At 37.3% G+C, this 20,384-nt stretch overlaps 1 protein-coding gene across 1 annotated transcript in view; it reads right to left on the bottom strand.

The window, feature by feature from the left end:
• THSD7B (thrombospondin type 1 domain containing 7B) overlaps positions 1–20,384 on the bottom strand; it is a 746,473-nt gene that overhangs the window by 204,483 nt on the left and 521,606 nt on the right. The window lies entirely within an intron of this gene.

The raw sequence follows: 20,384 nt of genomic DNA, 5'->3' as shown, positions 1-20,384 counted from the left end.
AGTATATTCTTTGGACCGACAGCCTAATCAGATACCTGGAATATAGCAGATTTAGAAGTTATACAAAGTTTAAACACTCACATTAACAAAAAGTTTTCCTAGATTCTTTAAACTGAACTATTTCATTGCATAATTACTTACTAAATTTTATTACATCTACCAAAAAAAAAAAAGTCATTTAAGTATCAACTAGTTTCTATAATCAAAAATATAATTTACTGATTTACTTTATTTTAGATGTAGATGCGCTATGCAAAGTCAGGAAGACCAAAAACTTCATTTTACAGACTGGTCAGAAATAGAAAGGGAACTCAAACCCAGACTTGACTGAGATACTTGGCTCACTAGCAAATAGGAAAAAAAAAAATCATTATATGCCCCAGAATGTTCTCCTTAATGCTGGAGTAATAGAGTAGAAAGTCAACCCTGCCCTTAAATTCATATTTTGGAAGACTTCAGTCTTATAAATGAGAAAAAGAAGGCATATAATTAACTACTTAAATTATAAGATACAAATTCTATATGCCAATTTTAACATACTATAAGGTAACACAGATGCATATTCTAGCTTTACTTTTTAAATAATTCACATGAACATATTTATTGGCATAATTTGTGGTAGACACAGGTTTTGGACTAATTGCTGGAGATGGTCCACTTGCCATAACTAAATGTATCAGTGTCAATTTAATCAATCAACCAAATCATATAAAGAACCAATCTTTTAAATTGATTTGTCCAGGCAATTTAATCAAGATGGTGTCTCTAGTTGTTCACACAGAGTTTCACATGAACAATCTTGCACCAAGTTCCTCCAAGCAGGCAAAAGAGAGGTTTTACTCTCAAAATACATGGAGGAAATTAAGGACAAATGGAACACTGGACACAGAACAATTTGAACCGTTGAATTAGGGCAGTATATACTAAAGGGGTTTTCTATCAATACTGCAAATATGTGCTGTTAAAATTCGTGACTGAATGCTTTAACCACATAACAAAGTTGGCAGCTGAAATCCTACAAAGATACACAGATTATTAACAAACCAGTATTACTAACTCGTAGAACTGTGCCTGCAAGAGACAGTATTAAGTCCTGTCATTACATCTCCTTGCTCTGAAAACTCTCGACTTGAATCACACTAAACTTCTCTCTATTTCCTTTACAAAATCCTGCAAGCTGATCTGAGAGGGTGCCTCATATTCATCAGTGCTGTTGCCCAAGTATTTTAAAATCTGCTCCTGAACACCTGGTATGATTACATTTCACTGCTCCTTGTAGTTAGGTGTGATCTTTTAATTTGGTTTAGCCAATGAAACATGCCACTTCTAGGTGGAGGCCTTAAGAGTCCAAGTGTAAATTTGCATACTCTTTCTTTGCCTTAGGCCACAAGGACCAAAAATGTTATAGAGAGTGGCAGCTCCATTAGCTAGTGTCCTGGAGTGAAGCAGAGCCCCTAGCCAATCCTGGACAGAGGTGAATAGTGAGTGATCTTTGTGGCTTTCAACCACTGTCACCTTGAAATATCGGTTGCATTTGTTATTGTACCAGAACCTGTCTCATCCTGATGGATCTACCTTGGCATAGCACAGATAAAGTGGAAAGTCCAATGGAACAAAGAGCATTTTGAGAACCTATATATAATGTCCTGAGAAAATAAAATTAAGCCTTATCAAGCACTTAGCATACTTTGAAAGGTAACAGCATCAAATGAGAATGTGACCTTGAAAAACTTGAACCTATAGATATGTAATTCAGGAAAGTTTATAATTTATTATTTAAAAAAGCACTGGAGATATGGATTATAAATCAAGGTCTACCCTTATGTGATCTGGAATAAAATATTAAATCCTAATAGTTCAGTCTCCTGAAGTGAAAATAAAAATGTAACAATACTTGTCCTTTTTCACTCCCTTTAACACTGTAAGGTCAAAAAAATATAAGCAGGCCTCTGTGGAAAAAAAAATTAACATACAGCACAAATGACATGGTAATATTTTTACCACTACCAAAAGCTGTATAGCAAGGTAAAAGTGTTTTTGCCTTATCTTGTTTTTAGTGCTAGTGATTGATGGAGAATGTAATTCTGTAAACATGTTTTAGTAAAAAAGAAAAAAAAACATAATAATTTTCACATTTCTCATTCCAAATCATTTTCGTGTAAATTAAAAGCTAGGGTAGCATTGACAAAATGAGAGATCCTATCTAGCATCAGTAAATCAGTTGTTTGAGTCCATCTTTGTCTTTCCAAGTCTGCCACCAGCCAAGGCCAGACACTCATTATCTCTCACCTGGACTATTATAATGGCTCCTTAACTGCCTTCATGTCTCCAATCTCTTCTCATCCATTCAGGTCTGCTCAGTCCCTGTATTAATGTCCCAAAGCCTGTTTAATGTCCTAAATATATCATGGCCTAACTTTAAATAATCTCTAAAGCATGGAAAAGTTTTGATAAAAAGGTGATCCAGGCAGGAGGGATACCACAAGTTAAATTAAAAGGATGCATGGGGGCACCTGCATGGCTTAGTCTGTTAAGCATCCAACTCTTGATTTAACTCAGGTCATGATCTCTTGGTTCATGAGATGGAGACCATGTCAGGCTCTGTGCTGAATATGGAGCCTGCTTGGGATTCTCTCTCTCCTTCTCTGCCCCTCCCCCACCCCCTTCTCTCTCTCTCTCTCCATATATATATATATATATATATATATATATATATATATATATATGTATATATATATACACGTGTATATATATATATGTATATATATATACACATGTATATATATATATATATACACGTGTATATATATATACATATATATAATATATATATATATATATACATATATATAATATATATATATATATATACATATATATAATATATATATATAATTTTTTAAAGATGCAAATGGACCTAAAATGTTCACAAGTCCATGGAGACATCTTTTGTACAACAATCTGCAATCTGAGGTGGGGAAAAGTATAATATTGGCTAGGTCAGGTGGGGCTATACTAGAAAGTCATGCTGGAGGGCTTAGAAAGTTGATTAAGAATTGTGATATTAATTCAGGTGTGCTATTGAGGAAAAGACATCTTGAGAACAGTACCTTCTTAAAAGGTGATTTGAAAATTCAGAACTTAAGTGACAGATGGCTAGGACTTAGACTAAAAGACCATTAGGTGTAATAGATATATATTACACTTACTTATATATGTTGTTAGAGAATGATATAATGAAATATGATTGACTATTACTTATAATTAACTAGCTCTGGCATGTACACATGGCTAATATACTGTCTAAATGGAAATGATTATCTTCAAAATGACCAATGAACCAGGTCTTTAAATAGTAGCTTCATTTCCCAAGTGTTAAGACAGGTTTAATACAACAAATTGTAACCATAAGCAATGGCCAGTTTATGGGATAGATGCTTGTAAGTATCCCACGGGATTCAGAAATAGGTGAGCTTAGAAGAAAAGTATCCTTTTTGCTTCATCTTATAGGTCCCTAAAGGAAGCTCTGACATGAATCCAGACATAGTATTAAACCAGCATATTGAATTTATTCATTATCTATTTGCTTATTTATATATCTATTTTGAGACGAAGAGTTCAGTGTTGGGGGGTTTCATATGAAAACAAAGATTTCTGGCTTTTCTTGAAAACGTGGAGGATCTGGAAATACCTGGGTCCTGATTCTAACATTGCAATAATTGGCTGAAACTGAGTAGGGTCAGAGGCTCTTCAGGTGCAATATGGCATAGCAGTCTTCTACAGTACATGAGAGTGATAGTTTATATTTCTAGACCAAGGCTTTCTTTCCCCTCAACCTAAGGCAAAAACTGAACTCACAATTCTGATATGAAAACAGATGAAGGGGGTGCTGCTTGTATTGTAGGGAAAAGTAAAAGATAAAGATGCCCATAAATCAGGGCTCATCCTACTCATTACATGAAGGCATCTAAGAGGAATTTAACTAGAAATCCCTACCTTGGAAAAGGGCAACACAAGAAAAATTCCTAGACTGTAAGCTTCATTAGGAGATTTTAGTTCTACTAACACCAGTACCCTGCATATTATTCACACCAGCACTTAAACGTAACTCCTAAAGGTGTCAACAAGAGACATCAAAAACACCTAGAACAGTATGAATATCTAAAATGAGATGGATGAAGGCGTTTTCCATTCAGAGCCAACTGTCTCCAATCTCTGTAGCCCAGAGCAAAGCTCGCAAGTGATAAGGTGTGCATGAGACAAACTTCAAAGATGAAATTGTTTTATATTTGTTGGAATTTTGGGTCATTCAATGATTTGTATTCATAAACAACAAAACATATTGTTATTATAAATTCTAAATCATGGAGTACATGATGAAGAAAATTTGCCTCCAAAAGTTTGCTTTTGCCAAAGAACTGCATGTTTCACTGAACTAATGCAGAAATCAATGTACTGGAATGAATTCACAGTACATTAACTCCTTGCAAGTTACTGTAAAAAACTTTGAAATATCACCAAGGTGTAAAATTAAATATGACTCCCTGCCTTGATTTATATTGAAAGCTGGCAATGGTGAATGTGTTTCACTTACCAATAAATTTGTTTCCTAATGGATTGTGCATCACCCAATCCAGAGATTTAGGCTTTTCTCATCTTCTACAGACCAAGAGCTACCTTATGATTGTATTTAATAATATACCAGCTAAAGGAAAAAGTTATGCAGTGAGACACCTGTATTTTTTTCCTCTAAGAAAACACAAATAGTCAATAATCTTCTAGTTATACTAATAGCGTCAATTCAATAAAAGATAAGACCTTTCCAAACTATGAAAAAGTCTCAAGAGTGACCAGAAATATTCCTCTGAGGAGAAAACAAAGGAACAGATAAAGATTATTTGTCTCCTAGTGCTCTCATAACAAATTGCCACCAACTTTGTGGCTTACAACACTGAATATGTATTCTCTGGGTTCAGGAGTTGGTAAGGCTGTGCTGCCTCCTGAGTCTAGGAGAAAACCCTTCCTTGCCTTTCCAGTTTCTTGGGGTTTCAGGTGCTACCTGGCTCTTGGCAGCATGCCTCCAATTCCTGCCTTCTCTTCACGTGGCCATCTTCCCTGTGCCCCACAGCTCTTTCTGCTTTCTCTTAAGGACACCAGTCACTGGATTTAGAACTCCCCCTAAATTTAGGATCAGCTCATCTCAATTTCCTTAATTTTACCTCCAAAGATGCTATTTGCAAATAAGTTTACATTCACAAATAGCATGAGTTAGGACTTAAACCTATCTTTTGGCAGGGGCATAACCCACTGGAGAGAGGAATAATGACTATGATAAGGAAAAAAATGTAACACATGGATGAGAACCTTGCCTTTGAGATCAAACCAACCTAGGCCTATATTCCACTTTAATATGAACTAAGTTTTCTAACCTTCAATTTCATCATCCATAAGAAAGATTGGCAAAGTACAGCTTACAAAGTCAAATCCAGCATCTGCCTGTTTTTGTAAATACAATTTACTGGAACAAAGCCATACCCATTTAAGTTCTGTGTATGGTGGGTTTTGTGTTGCAATAGCAGAACTGACTGGTCTTAACAGAGTTAGTATGAGGTACAAAGTCAGAATATTTACTATCGGGACCTTTATAAAAAATGGTTTGCAAGTTCTGATTTATAAGATGGGAATGGCAGTACTTCCTACATAAGAAGATTGCATGAAAGCTCTAAGTAGTGCTAACCACACAAGCAAGCACCCAGTTGGATGTTTCTAGGAGAGATGCAAAGTGCCATGTTGCATAATAGCATGGGCTTAGAAATGAGAAAGACTGGAGTTCAAAGTCAGGCAGACCACTTCTTAATAGTGGTATTAATTTGTGCCTGTCACTGACCATCTTCAAGCCTTGATTTTCTCATCTACACAATGGAGGTAATTATTACACCAACTTCAAATAACTGGTCTGTAAATTAGAGATTTTGAACAAAGGGTTCACTAATACTGCTACCGTTATTATTCTCCAATATAGAAGATATAACATCATCTTAAGTATAGGAGATTGGATGACAGGTAAGAAGATAGTTCAGCTTGAGAAATCCTTTAAAAGGAGAAGATCCACATGTGGAGTTTTCAAGAATGAGATTTTCTCCTCAAGGCCCAAACCTATGCGGCATGTAGGAATGGATAGAGTGCTTGAGTGTATTTTGATCAAGAAAATAGAACAGGTAATGATGAGCTTTTGGTATTTGCCAATTAATAGTTCATTAAAGCAGGCATATCAAAATATTGAGCAGAGCTTGAAGGCACATGAAGATGGGGATGAAGTCACAAGACCATAAAAACACTTACAATGAACTCATAATCACTCCCCATCCCTCAGCCCTAACCAATCACATTTCTCCTTTTAGGTTCCCTCTATCCTGCTCCTATATTAAAGTCCAAGCTCCTTGACATGACTTACGCAACTTCCCCCATCTGTTATTTCCAGGTCTCTCCATTGGCATTTAAGGTTCATCAAATTCTGTAAATTCACAATGCTCAACATGTGGTGATAATATGATGAAGTGAAGATATAATTCAGGAAGCACTGAAGACAGCTTCCTTTATTTTTACTGTATGCAGTACATAAGAATCTTAGCTTTACAGGTATCTCTTTCCAATCATCATCAGCTCTGAAGGAAGCAGAGGATATACCTGTATATATTTGGAATATACCTCTGGTACAAGTACTGAATTATTCTAACTGAAGTTAAAATGTACTACCTTATCCTTCCAATGTCCCCAAAGACAGAGACATAGATAGATAAAACCCTCAATTCTTCTCACTCAAGAGAGCTGAGGTGGTACTAAGGTACTTTAAGGCCTGAATTCTTGTTTTGTATTGGCTGGAAATGATTAGATGAAACCAGTCCCTACTAGGATATATGCAAAAATCAGGGACACAATATATAGACCATTGAGGTAAAAATTACTCTCTGGCTTTGATTCTGCATGTGAGACTCAAAATCTGAGAGGTGTCAGCCGTACAATTCTGTATGTAGAGATGGAGAAAATGGAGAGTGAAAAGAAGAAAGAGTTGGAAGAATAAAACATTCTCACCAAAGGCTACCAACTATTGATTTTTGATGTATTTCTCATTTTTGTTAATGTTCTAATTTATTTATTTACTTATTTATGTAAATTATACTATCCTACTAGCTACCTAATGATCATTCTGCAGCACAAGGTATTCACAACTTCGTTATTTGGCCAAAGCTGGAGTGAAGCCTGGACAATTATCACTAGTGGAAAAGAAATTTAAAATGCTAAATATGTGTAAAAGATGGAATACTATACAGTGTCCCCAAAGGAATATACAATCTATAAAGGAAAGATTGGAAGCAGTTAATATATTAAGAGATACACTCTAGAATCAAATTGCATGAATGAGAAAAGAAGCTGTCACATTCCTTGTTGGGCAATCTTGTACAACCTCTCTATTCTTTAATTCCTTTATCTAACATAGTAATAAGTAATTAACTGATAATGTTGGTATAAAAATAAAATGAGCCAGCAGATCCTTAAAGACAGGTATAGCCTATTATAAATGCTCAGTATTACCCATCATTACTTATTGGGGAAAAAAATAGAAATACAACTATTCCTATATAGAATAGAATAGGAATAGAACTATTCCTATATACATAGAACTAGCCTATGATCCAGCAATTCCACTACTGAGTATGTATGAAAGAAAATTAAATCAGTATCTTGGAGAAATATCTATACTCCCATGTTCACTGCAGCATTATTCACAAAAGTTCATATAAGGAAACAACCTATATGTTGATAAATAAAGAAAATGTGATATTTATATATAATGGAATAGGACTCAGTCTTAAGAAGAAAGGAGATCTTGCCATTCACAACATACACGAATTTGGAGATCATTATGCTAAGTGAAACAAGCCAGACACAGAAAGACAATACTGTGTGAGTTCACTTATATATAGGATCTAAAATAATTGAACACAGAAGCACAGAATGATGGTTGCCCGAAGTTGGGGTTGAAGCAGGGAGACATTGGTCAAAGGATGCAAAGTTTCAGTTGTATAAGATGAATAACATACAGAAATCCAATGTAGAGTATGGGGACTACAGTTAAGAGTACTGTATTATAAACTTGAGTTTTTCTAAGAGGGTAGATCTTAATTGTTCTCAGCACACATACAAAAAAAAAATGTTAACTATGTGGGGTGATGAATGTGTTAACCAGCTTGATTGGGGTGATCATTTCCCAATGTATACATATACTAAAACATCAAATTATAAATTATATATACTTAAGTTTTATATTTGTCAATTATCTTCCAATAAAGGTAAAAATGAGATGGATGTATATTATAAATGTAAATAAATCACAAGGTAAATAATTATATGTATACTCATACTTCAGGAATGCATATACTTTAGTATAAACACGTAGAGTGGATTAGAAGGTTATAAATTAAATATGAGGGAAGCTAATAGGACTGGGGATAGAGAGTGAAAGGGGGAAATTGTGAAACTGAATTAAAAATCAAAGAAGGATGCGCATAGACTGAGGATGAGAACATGCAGCAACTCCATCAAATCCTTTCTCCAAGTATTTAAAATATGAGACAGGGAGACAGCAGTAGAGTTAAGGGAGCAAAACTAGGCCATCAAGCATGACTCAGGAGACCAAAGGAAACAAGACACATGGCAGGGAGCAGAGGCTAGAACCAGGAGCATCTCCTGAGGCAGAGGAAGTTTTCTTTGTTTCCTTAGCTCTCCATATAACAATGGGCCCTGATGCCCGAGGTTACTTACATTTGTCCTCATTCTTTGAAGTTAACAGCCTGATAAGATAACAGTATGAGTGGAAACTCCAAAGAGAAAATGTCCTCAGGATATACATGATAAAGCACTTCAGTTCAAGTTGAGACATAAAACATAAGGACACCAAAAATTATAATGAACTTCAAGATACTGTTTATTTTTCTCCTGCCCAAAGCCCTGCAGTGGACACTGGGTAGGGTACCAGTGGGAAAAGCCATATATTTGAAACCTCTGTGTAGAGTGAACCATTGTTCTACTTCTTTGTATCACAGAGAATTTGAATAAATTGAAAATACTTCAATTTCTTCCAATGTGTTAACTTATCAAGACTGGGCTGTGTGAGCACAGAGATTTTACTCTGGGTAAACAATTTTTTTTAATGTTTATTTTTGAGAGAGGGAGAGGGAGAGAGGAGAGGGGGAGAGGGGGAGAGGGGGAGAATGAACAGGGGAGGGGCAGCAACAGAGGAAGAGAGAGTATCCCAAGCAGTCTTCACACTGTCAGTGCAGAGCCCAACGCGGGGTTCAATCTCACAAACCATGAAATCAGGACTTGAGCCAAAATCAAGAGCTGGACATTTAATGGACTGAGCCACCCAGGCACCCCTGCATAAACAGATGTTATGAAATAACATAGGCAAAGCCCCAGACAAAATACCTAACACAAAGCATATACTTTGAAAGCTAATACTTTACTCGTCACCTTCCCTAGCCATGTCTCCAATATCCAGGAAAAGCTGTTAAAACATATTGCCACTTTCATTGATAACATCAGTGGGAAGGAATATAACTGATGAGAAATCTGGAATGTAGCTCCTGGGCCTTAATAGTCTTAGATGTGAGGATAAGGGACTTGGGGGGAAACAGGGTGTAATCACGAATACTTTTGAAAACTGGGTCAGTGATAGATGGGGACACTAGCAAGGGTCTGGTACAAACTTGAGAGTGGAAAAGGAGAACTCTGTTTTATTTTGTGGACTGAGCAGAATAATTAGAGATGTTTAAAAAAATGGAAAACATTTGAAGTCAGGAAAAAGAAAGGACTGTAATTATAGGTCTGGGATATAAATTTTGGAAAAGCATCTAGATGGCTTGGTAGGTGATAAGGATGATGTTGAGAACAGGAGAACAGGAAGACATTATCTTGGACAGAACGCTAAGGCCATATTTTTTTTATTTGGGATGGTGAGAGAGAATCCTTTAGCTCCTCACTGACTAGAAACTATCCTAGAACCATCAGCTGAGCATCTCTAAAACTGGAGAGATCTTTTCAAACTTTTCTATTACTTTTCTAGAGAGCATGTGAGCAGGGGAGAGGGAGAGAGAATCTTAAACAGGCTCCATCCTCAGTGAGAAGCCCAACACAAGGGCTCGATCCCATGACCCAAGGATCATGAGCTAAGCCGAAATCAAGGTTTGGAAGCTCAATCAACTGAGTCACTCAGATGCCCTGGAAAGATCTTTTTAAAATATAAATATAGCTCCCTCCATCCAATAGTTCCAAATTAACTTTATTCAACCAAAAATATAAAATATTGTCTACAGAAGCGTATTTCAAAAATCTGAATATATACACACATATATAAGATGTTCCCAGTTTTATAAATATTTATAGATGTTTTATTTTCCAGGCTGAATGCTGAGGGGAAAATGCTTGGTCCTTTTTTGTTCAACATTTTGATTAACAACTTCGATAAAGACACAGATGGCATGCTTATCAAATTTTGGGATGATATAAAGCAGAGAGTTAGAGCTAATATGTTGTATGTCAGAATCAAGATTCAGAGTGCTTAACAAGCTGGAATAATGAGCTACAACTAAGAATAGGAGAAACAAGATAGGAAAAAGCACACTTCTTTCTGCATTGTGGTACCCAAAACACAACTGAATGTACATACTCAGAATGGGGGTATAAAAAACTTTCTAGTATTTCCTAAAAAACAAGACTTCAGGATCTGACCACAAACTGAAAATGCATCAGTATTCACTATACAAATTATGCATTTATTTTAATGTAAACTCATCTACTGGAAGCATTTAACAAAACATGCAGGAAAAAAAAACAAAAAACAAAAACAAAAAAAAACTAAATGGCCCAAAGAAAATGGGTAAATACAATACAACATTGAGAATATTGTACTCCTATTTATTCAAGAGACATTGAGTATATATTTTGGCTGAAAGTGTTCTTGACCTATTATACATCTAGTTAACCTTCACTCTTTAGATCATATTTTCTTCCCTAAAGTGGCCTTGTCTGATTACCCAATTTAAATCATGTCTCCTCTTATTGTGTTCCCTGATCAATTTTGTCATAGCACTTAGGGTAATTTGAAAATTTAAATCCTCTGTATATATTTTCTTAAATATCTTTCAATAACTAGACTGCAAGTTCAATGAAACCAAAGACCACATACGTTTTGTCTAACACTACATAACCAAGGTATAGCATAGTGCCTGACATATTAAGTGTTCAATAGATAGCTCATTAATTCATTAATGAGCCAAAAATAGGATACTAATAATTTGGGAAGGGACAAAGACCTCTGAAGAGATGAAATATAATCTAAATCATGTTTTATGTTGAAGTAGGACTATATTTCTGTGAGAATACAGAACTGCTCTGGTGAAGTTGGGGAAAATGCTCTTTGGAAAAATGGACATTCAAAAGACAAGCAGAAGTTCACCTTAAAAAGAAAAAGACTTTAAAAAGAAAAGACTAAGGAAAGAACATATTAGGCAAAGGAAGGAGTCATTCAAGGGCAGAGGGTGCGTGGGGAACAGTGGGAAGAAGTCTAGTATGGTTGCAGCAGATGGTACATGAAATGTGTAGTTGAAAGTGACACGAGGACACCATGTTCCCTTTACCATCATTTCAGTGCTTACCGCCAAATAGAAACATATTGGAGAAAAAACACAATAATCAAGGGCTAGAAATTGCATAGGAGATGGAGTACAAACCTCTGGGTAGTTAGCCTGGAAAATAAAGTATTTATATATTTTTAAATACAGGGGATACACACTCATAACATATATACACACATATATAATTTTTAATTGAATGAATTTGGAACCAATGGGTGAAAGGAGCTACATTTAGATTTTAAAAAGATCTTTGCAATTTTAGAGCTGTGCAGCTGACAGTTGTAGGATAGTTTCTAGTCAGTGAGGTTTAAGTGGAAGGTGCAGAACTCTTCTCCCACCCTCCCAAACAAAAATATGGCTTAGTGTTCTGTTGGAGATAATCTCTTCCTGTTTGCAATATCACCCTTATCACCTACCTTGCCAACAAATGCTATTCCAAAATTTACACCCCAGGCCTATAATTACAGTCTTTTCTGACCTCAAGTATTTTCCACTTATTTTAACATCATTATTGTTCTGCTCAGCCCACAAACTGTCTGAAACAGAGTTCTCCATTTTCCACTGTACTCTTGCCAGGGTCCCCATCCATCACTGACCCAGTCTTCAGATGTATTCTTGATTGCACCCTGTTTCTACACCTGTCACCAGTGTTGTTCCTCCTGACTTTCTTCCCTTCCCACCCCATGGCCTCTGCCTTTTTTTTCCACTCTCACTGAGGCCACTATAATGCTCTCCCTGCTAGTTTCTCTACGTTTAATTTTTCTTTATCTAGTCCACAACCTCAACCCTGAAGCCAGAATGATCTTTCCAAAGTAAACATAGAATCCTATCACGGCCCTTGTTAACAACCCTACTTTTAAAGCAGCAATGTCTTCACAGTCTGAGATTTGCAGCATCAGTGGGAGAGATAAAGGTAGAGTCAGAACAAGGCTCCTGGTTTCACTCATCCTTAAGCAATCTTACCTATGGGGGAAACCCTTTGGAATATCTACTGCTGATGAGTGTCCTAGGCAAACATTATGGAGTATGTAAGTCTCCAGAGTGAAAAGGTTGAGAACTACTGCCCTAAAGCTGTTATACAGGTGTGGCTGTGGCTCTTCAACTCTGCAGATATTTCTTAGAGAACAGTAAATTTCAAATTTTAATATTTACAATTTTATGTTTCTTTCAGTTTTATATAGCTTATATTCTATGAGCATAAGGAGGTTCTATTTCATTTTTTGTTGATACATTTTTTAGTTTTATGATAAAAATAATTTTAGTTAACAATGGAGCTTTGTTGGAAGGGTGTCCCTTAAGAAAAAAAAAAAAGTTCAAACATTATTTAAGTTAAAAAAAAAACCAAAAGTGCCTTGTATGATAACAGTTTTTCTAGCATTTGAGTTCCTACACAAGTTAACTCAAACCTAGATTTCCAACCTTACCTTCAGTCACCTACCTATATCCTGGTCATACAGAACTAGTTACCTTTACCAAACTGTATGATAGTTTTTCTAGCATTTGAGTTCCTACACAAATTAACTCAAACCTAGATTTCCAACCTTACCTTCAGTCACCTACCTCCTGGTCCTACAGAACTAGTTACCTTTACCAAACCACAATGTCCCCTCTTTCCTCTTTTAAGACCCAGTTCAAATGTTAAACTCACCCCAGAATTAGTTTATCATCGACTTCCCCAAACACTTTGTTCATTTTTCTCTGCTGGCATGTTCTATATTTGATTAGATTTACTTATTTACAAGTCTATTCTTATCAAAAGTGATTCTCAGGAAAATCCTTAAAATGAGTTAGAATCCCAAGTGCCAATATTTTAGATGTGTGTGAATATCTATCTATCTCTACACACACACACACACGTATGTATAAACAAATATGTAATGCATATATATTTTACATCAAATCATTCTTTTCAATTATAAATTCCTCATTAAGTTTTTAAGTTTTGTTTTATTTTTTCAAGTTTATTTTTGAGACAGAGAATGAGAGGGGGAGGTGCTAAGAGAGAAAGGGACAGAGGATCTGAAGCAGGCTCTGCATGGGCAGCAGAGAGTCCAATGTGGGGTTCAAACTCATAAATCATGACATCATGACCTGAGCTGAAGTCCGACGCTCAACCAACTGAGCCACCCAGGAGCCACTTAAATTTTATTTTAGAGAATGCATGCATGAGCAGGGGAGAGGGGCGGTAGGGGGTCGAGGAGAGAAAGTATCTCAGGCAGCCTCCACGCTCAGCACAGAGCCTGATGTGGGGTTCAATCCCATGACCCTGGAATCATGACCTGAACCAAAATCAATAGTTGGATACTGAACCACTGAGTCACCCATGTATCCCACCTCATTAGCTTTCAAAGTTTACTTTTAACTTTAAGTTATTCACACATTAAAGTGCACATTTTTAAGGATATTCAGAGTTGTACAATTACTGCCACAGTCAATTTTAGAATATCATCACTCTCCAAGAAGACTGGAGATCATTAGCAGTCTGCTATGCAATGAATTGTGTTACCCTAAAATTCAGTACTAAAGCCCTGACTTCCAAGGTGATGGTATGTGGGAAGTAATTAGGCTTAGATGAGCTCATGAGTGTGGGGCCCTCATAATGAGAATAGTGTCCTTGTAAGAAGAGACACCAGAGACCTCTCTCTTCCCCACTCCCCTGGATAGACTGGTTAAGGTTCTGAAATTTTTATTTATTTATAATTCAAAAAACTAAAGTATGTTCTGGCAGAGAGAGAAGATAATAGCAAATTTAGAAGTTCTCCAAACAGTCCAGCATTAAATTGGATATCTCCAATGAGCATTACTCCTCTTTATATACTATTATACAGAAAAGAGCCTGATATAAACTAAATTTTCCATTGATGTCTGTTAAAAGAATAAGTGAATACATATACAAATGAACCAGTGTTCCCAATGCAGCCCTTCACTAGTTGAATTCTTGGACTGAGTTCCTCAAACATTTTAGTAGTCCTACTACTTCAAATGAGTAGGACTATTTCAAAAGAGAATAGTACTGTCTTCAAATGAGAGGTTTTCAGTAAGACTTTGTCTCTATTAATAGTTAAATAGGTCAAAATTAGAAAGTAAAATAAACAAGATAATACAGGACCTCGATAGAAGGGCATAACCCATATGCCAAAACAAATAAAACCACAAAACGAAACAAACAAAAAAAGTGAATGGGATTATCAATTCCATATAATGTTGTTCACGAAAATAGCCAAAAGCCCCATTTGTTTTCTTAATTATTACATTTCAGCATTTTGCCAATTAATTTTCCAGACTGTGATATCATTCACATAAACCCCCTTGTGTAGACACAATGCACACTAAGAAATAAAGAACACTAGGTAAATGTTTCTAACACTTGAGAAGCTTCCAACTCATTTTCATTAGTACATCTTTAAAAAGTTTGTTTTCAAAAATTTACTAGCCTTAACATACTATGGTAGGCTGAATAATGGTCCCAAAGATATCCTAGTTCTAATCTCTAGAACCTGTGAATGTTACCTTATAGGTTGAAAGAGACTTTGCAGTTGCAACTAAGTTATCCATATTGAGATGAGAAGATGATCCTGGATTATCAGCACAGCTAGATACTCTTAAATGTCCTTATAAGAAGGATGTAGAAGGGGATTTGACAGAGGGAGGAGGCAATGAGACACTAAAGCAAGCGCCTATGCCACCGGCTTTGAAGATCCAGGAAAATGCCATTAGCCAAGGAATGCAGCTTTAGAAACTGGAAGAGGCCAAGAAACACATTATCTTCCAAAGCCTTTGAAAGGAACACAGCCCTGATGACACCTTAATTTTGACCCGGAGAAACAGATTTTGGACTCCTGATCTCTAGAAATGTGAGAGAATAAGTGTGTTATTTTAAGCCAGTGAGTTTGTGGTTTTGCTATAGCAGTCATAAGAAACACATGTACATTAAAATTCTTTATCCATAAGCATGGATTTACATCATGTTTTGCTAATTATTGAGTATATAGGATATGTTGACTCTTTGCCAGATGGTTGTGAAGAAAGAGTGATTAAACAGTCCCTCCCTCAAGGAGCACATGTCACCCACTGGCAAGACCGACTGGCAATAAAGTAGCTGAAATGTGAGAAACATCTAAGAGACACAACACAGATATTTTCAGCTCTTAATGGGTATTAAGGGTTGGGGAAGGGTGGAGTGAAGAGACAGCCTGTGGTCTCCTAGAGGAGGTGATGTTTGTGATGCCTGGCTGGAAAGGTGATTAGGAGTTAATCAGAGAATTAGGTTGTAAACAGGAAAAGTTAAAGTCCTATCAGAAGTAAAATGTAGACATACAAAAGGCAAAAGCTTGGTAGGTGTGCAGATGTGCAAGAACCTGAGAAGCCTGGTGTTGAAACATAGGAAGGGTGAGGGGTAAGGCTTCAGAGATTCAAAAAACAGTAAAACCATGACAGGGCTTACAGGTCATGCTAAAGCATCTGGGCCACAGGTTTTAAACTCTCCTGACAACCTAGGAGAGGGATGATTCCATTTGTCTTTTGGTGACATGCCTCATGAAAAGGGAGAAAAAGGTGGTGGGAGGAAGGATCTGGCGAGGACAGTGGAGGAAACACCCCTGTAGTAAATTCAGGCAAAAGGGGAGCGACATCTGAGCTAACGTGAGGGAGAGCAACTGGGATGGAAACTCATGGGTAGAAGCAAGACACATCTCTAAGTACCAGTATCATATACATTTTTAAAATCAGTACTTATGGAGTGCCTGGGTGGCTCAGTGGGTTAAGCATCCAACTTCAGCTCATGTCATGATTTCACTGTTTGTGAGTTCAAGCCCCATGTCAGGCTCTTTGCTGACAGCTTAGAGCCTGGACCCTGCTGTGGATTCTGTCTCTCTCTCTCTCTCTCTCTCTCTCTCTGCTCATCCCCCACTAGCACTCTGTCTTTCTCTTTCTCAAAAATAAACACTAAAAAATTGTTTTAAATGAACACCCTTATTAAAGCAAACAAAAAAAAAACCCCTAAAAAACAAAAAGACAATCAAACAAAAAACTGAGGAATGTGGGTGGCTTAGTCAGTTAAGCATCCAACTCTTGATTTTGGCTCACATGATGATCTCATGGTTCATGGGATTGAGCCCCACATCTGGCTTTGAGCTCACAGAGCAGAGTCTACACGGGATTCTCTTTCCCTCCCTCCCTCCCCCATCCCTCCTTGGGCTCTCTCTCCACCCCCTCCCACAAATAAACATTAAAAAAAATTCAACATGAAAAATACAGAAACCTATTCATCTTCTCAAATTTAAGTTTTCTTGTCCCCTAACAGGCACAATTAATTCTTCCCTGAGTGATGATTTGAAGAGCTTTTAAATGTCACAAAAAACAAAGATGTATCAGATTAAAGGAAACCAGTCATTTGGCAAAAGATGCAGATGACTAAAATGTCTCTTTTTGTAACCAAGGATGGAGTGTACTATTTCATTCATTCTCTGTGGGAGACGTATGAGGGTAGCTCACAATAGTTCAACAAGCTGGTCTCATCTTTGATACAAACAAATCTTTGCCAAGACACTTTGTAAAATACTCTCTAAATCATCTCAGTTAATACAAAAGTTATTTTTTTTTTAATGTTTCTTTTTGAAGGATGCCTGGGTGGCTCAGTCCATTGAGCATCCGACTTAGGCTCAGGTCATGATCTCATGGTTTGTGGGTTCGAGTCCCGTGTCGGGCTCTGTGCTGACACCTCAGAGCCTGGAGCCTGCTTTGGATTCTGTGACTCCCTCTCTCTCTCTGCCCCTCCCCTGCTGGTGCTCTGTCTCTCAAAAAGAAGTGTTAAAAATGTTTTGAGACAGAAAGAGAGAGAAAGAGTGAGAGAAAGCTTGAGAGTGAGAGAAAGAGAAAGAATGAGACACAGAGAGAGGGATAGAGAGAAAGAGAGAAAGAAAAGAGAAAGGGAGAGAAAGAAAAAGAGAGACAGAGAGAGAGACAGAGAGAGAGAGAGACAGAGAGAGAGAGAGACAGAGAGAGAGAGAGACAGAGAGAGAGAGAGACAGAGAGAGACAGAGACAGAGAGAGAGACAGAGACAGAGAGAGAGACAGAGACAGAGAGAGAGACAGAGAGAGAGAGAGACAGAGAGAGAGAGAGACAGAGAGAGAGAGACAGACAGAGAGAGAGAGACAGAGAGAGAGAGAGACAGAGAGAGAGAGAGGAAGTGAGAGAGAGAGGAAGTGAGAGAGAGAGGAAGTGAGAGAGAGAGGAAGTGAGAGAGAGAGGAAGTGAGAGAGAGAGGAAGTGAGAGAGAGAGGAAGAGAGAGAGAGAGGAAGAGAGAGAGAGGAAGAGAGAGAGAGGAAGAGAGAGAGAGGAAGAGAGAGAGAGAGAGAGAGAGGAAGAGAGAGGAAGAGAGAGAGGAAGAGAGCCAGAGACAGAAAGAGAAAAAAGAGAGAGACAGAGACAGACACAGACACAGAGAGAGAGAGACACAGAGAGAGAGAGAGACACAGAGAGAGAGAGAGACACAGAGAGAGAGAGAGACACAGAGAGAGAGAGAGACACAGAGAGAGAGAGAGACACAGAGAGAGAGAGACACAGAGAGAGAGAGACACAGAGAGAGAGAGACACAGAGAGAGAGCAAGAGAAGCAGAGCAAGAAGGAGACAAAGAGAAGCAGAGAGAGAGAGAAGCAGAGAGAGAGAGAAGCAGAGAGAGAGAGAAGCAGAGAGAGAGAGAAGCAGAGAGAGAGAGAAGCAGAGAGAGAGAGAAGCAGAGAGAGAGAGAAGCAGAGAGAGAGAGAAGGCGACAAAGAAGGCGACAAAGAAGGCGACAAAGAAGGCGACAAAGAAGGCGACAAAGAAGGCGACAAAGAAGGCGACAAAGAAGGCGACAAAGAAGGCGACAAAGAAGGCGACAAAGAAGGTGAGAAATAAGGAGAGAAATAAGGAGAGAGAAAGAGAGAAATAGAAAGAGAGCAAGCAGGGAGGGGTAGAGAGAAAGGCAGACAGAGGATCATAAGCAGACTCTGCTGACAGCACATAGCCTGATGCCAGGCTCAAACTCAAGAACCGTGAGATCATGACCTAAGGGTAACTCAGACGCTTAATTGACTGAGCCACCCAGGTGCCCCTGATTTTCAGTCCCTGAACATGTTCTCTCAGCTTGGGCAAAATAAACTCGGGTACATGTAATATTAATGGAAATTTTTCAGTAATTTAAAGTTCAATACATACACATAAAATATAAGCTTTTTAGATGTATTTAAGATAATCATTTTTTCAGTAACTCCAAATATGTGAAACATCATTCTTTAAATAACGAAGAGATTGTTTAGGTTTTTTATTTTGTTTTGTCTGCCGTCTATACCTCTTTATATAGGAAAGCAAGTTAATAAAATTGCTGTAATGGTTAAGCTGAAAATTCTAGGTTATTTCTGGATGAAATATTAATATAATTACTTTCCTATTAAAATTATAATTCATCTGGAATCCACTATAAAACAGATCACACTTTCACTTTTCAGTTTGATGAATTAAAATTGTACAGAGCTATCACTGGATCACTTGGAAAACTTTTTTTTTCATTTCCTTCTAAAACACTGCTTGTACACCTACAGCAATATAACTTCACTTGCTCTAGTCCCCAACTGTAGATCAAGGGTAAAGTAGAACAGTAGAACCAGGTATTCTTATAGTCTTTGACCTCATATTAGCTGACTTCTCTATAGATCTATGTTCATTATACATAGTTCTATCCAAAGAGCTATCAGAACACAAATGCACACAGGAACATACACACTTCAGAACTTCTATGAAGGCCTATCTGTGTTGACTCTTATCCTGTCTACACTGGTCTTTTCACACAGTCACATCACCCATACTGATGGCCTATGATGAGCTAGACACTCTTCCACATGGGGGATGAAGAAATGAACTTGATTCAGTTCTGAATTTCAGTAAGCTATAATTTTAGTGAGAAAAAAGAAACCTACATGGAGAATTAAAAAAAATGAATGGTAAATATAGGCATAAAAAGAATTATAAGGAATTGTAGGAATCTTCAGATGATGCTCCATTGTGTTCTGGGAGTGGGAATAGGGGAAATACTTTCTGGAGTAGACAACACTTGATCTTAGCCCAACGAGTCAAGAGTCTCCTGAAAGGAGGAGAAAGTACCTTCCAGGTAGACTAATGTCCAAATGTCCAGTGGGATAATGTCATGGCCTGTTAAGGAGCTGTTATGTGAAGGAACTGGGAAAGAGTTGACAGAGCACTGGCATGGTCACACTTTCCTTTTAATATGATGGCTGATGGTTCCGTCATGATAGAGGTCAGGTGGATAAGACAAGGCAAAATACTTGAACATCTACTACTGGGAATATTAGATAGCAATATAAGAGGATTGAGAAATATTTGACATAAAATTATTAAGAATTACAAAGACTTGATTATTCAGTTCCGTATTAAAAATTTCTAACACTAAATTTCAAGCACTGTTCTTGGTGCTATGCATGCAGTTAAAAGAACAAAAAAGCAGCTATTTCTCTTAGAACTTTACTCTTTAGTGGTAGGAAAGACAAGCAACTTTTAAGTGAATATACAATATTTCAGTTGGTGATGAAGTGGACAATCAAGAAAAATAAGGACTAGTATGGGAAGTAGGAAGTGATGAAGTAGACTAATTTTGTTCATATCCAGTCTTCCTCTAACTCCTCTCAGAGA

Source organism: Panthera leo, chromosome C1, assembly GCF_018350215.1.
Source record: "Panthera leo isolate Ple1 chromosome C1, P.leo_Ple1_pat1.1, whole genome shotgun sequence".
Classification (NCBI taxonomy): domain Eukaryota; kingdom Metazoa; phylum Chordata; class Mammalia; order Carnivora; family Felidae; genus Panthera; species Panthera leo.
Note: the sequence above shows the minus strand (reverse complement) of the source record. Positions and strands in the feature narration are given on the sequence as shown.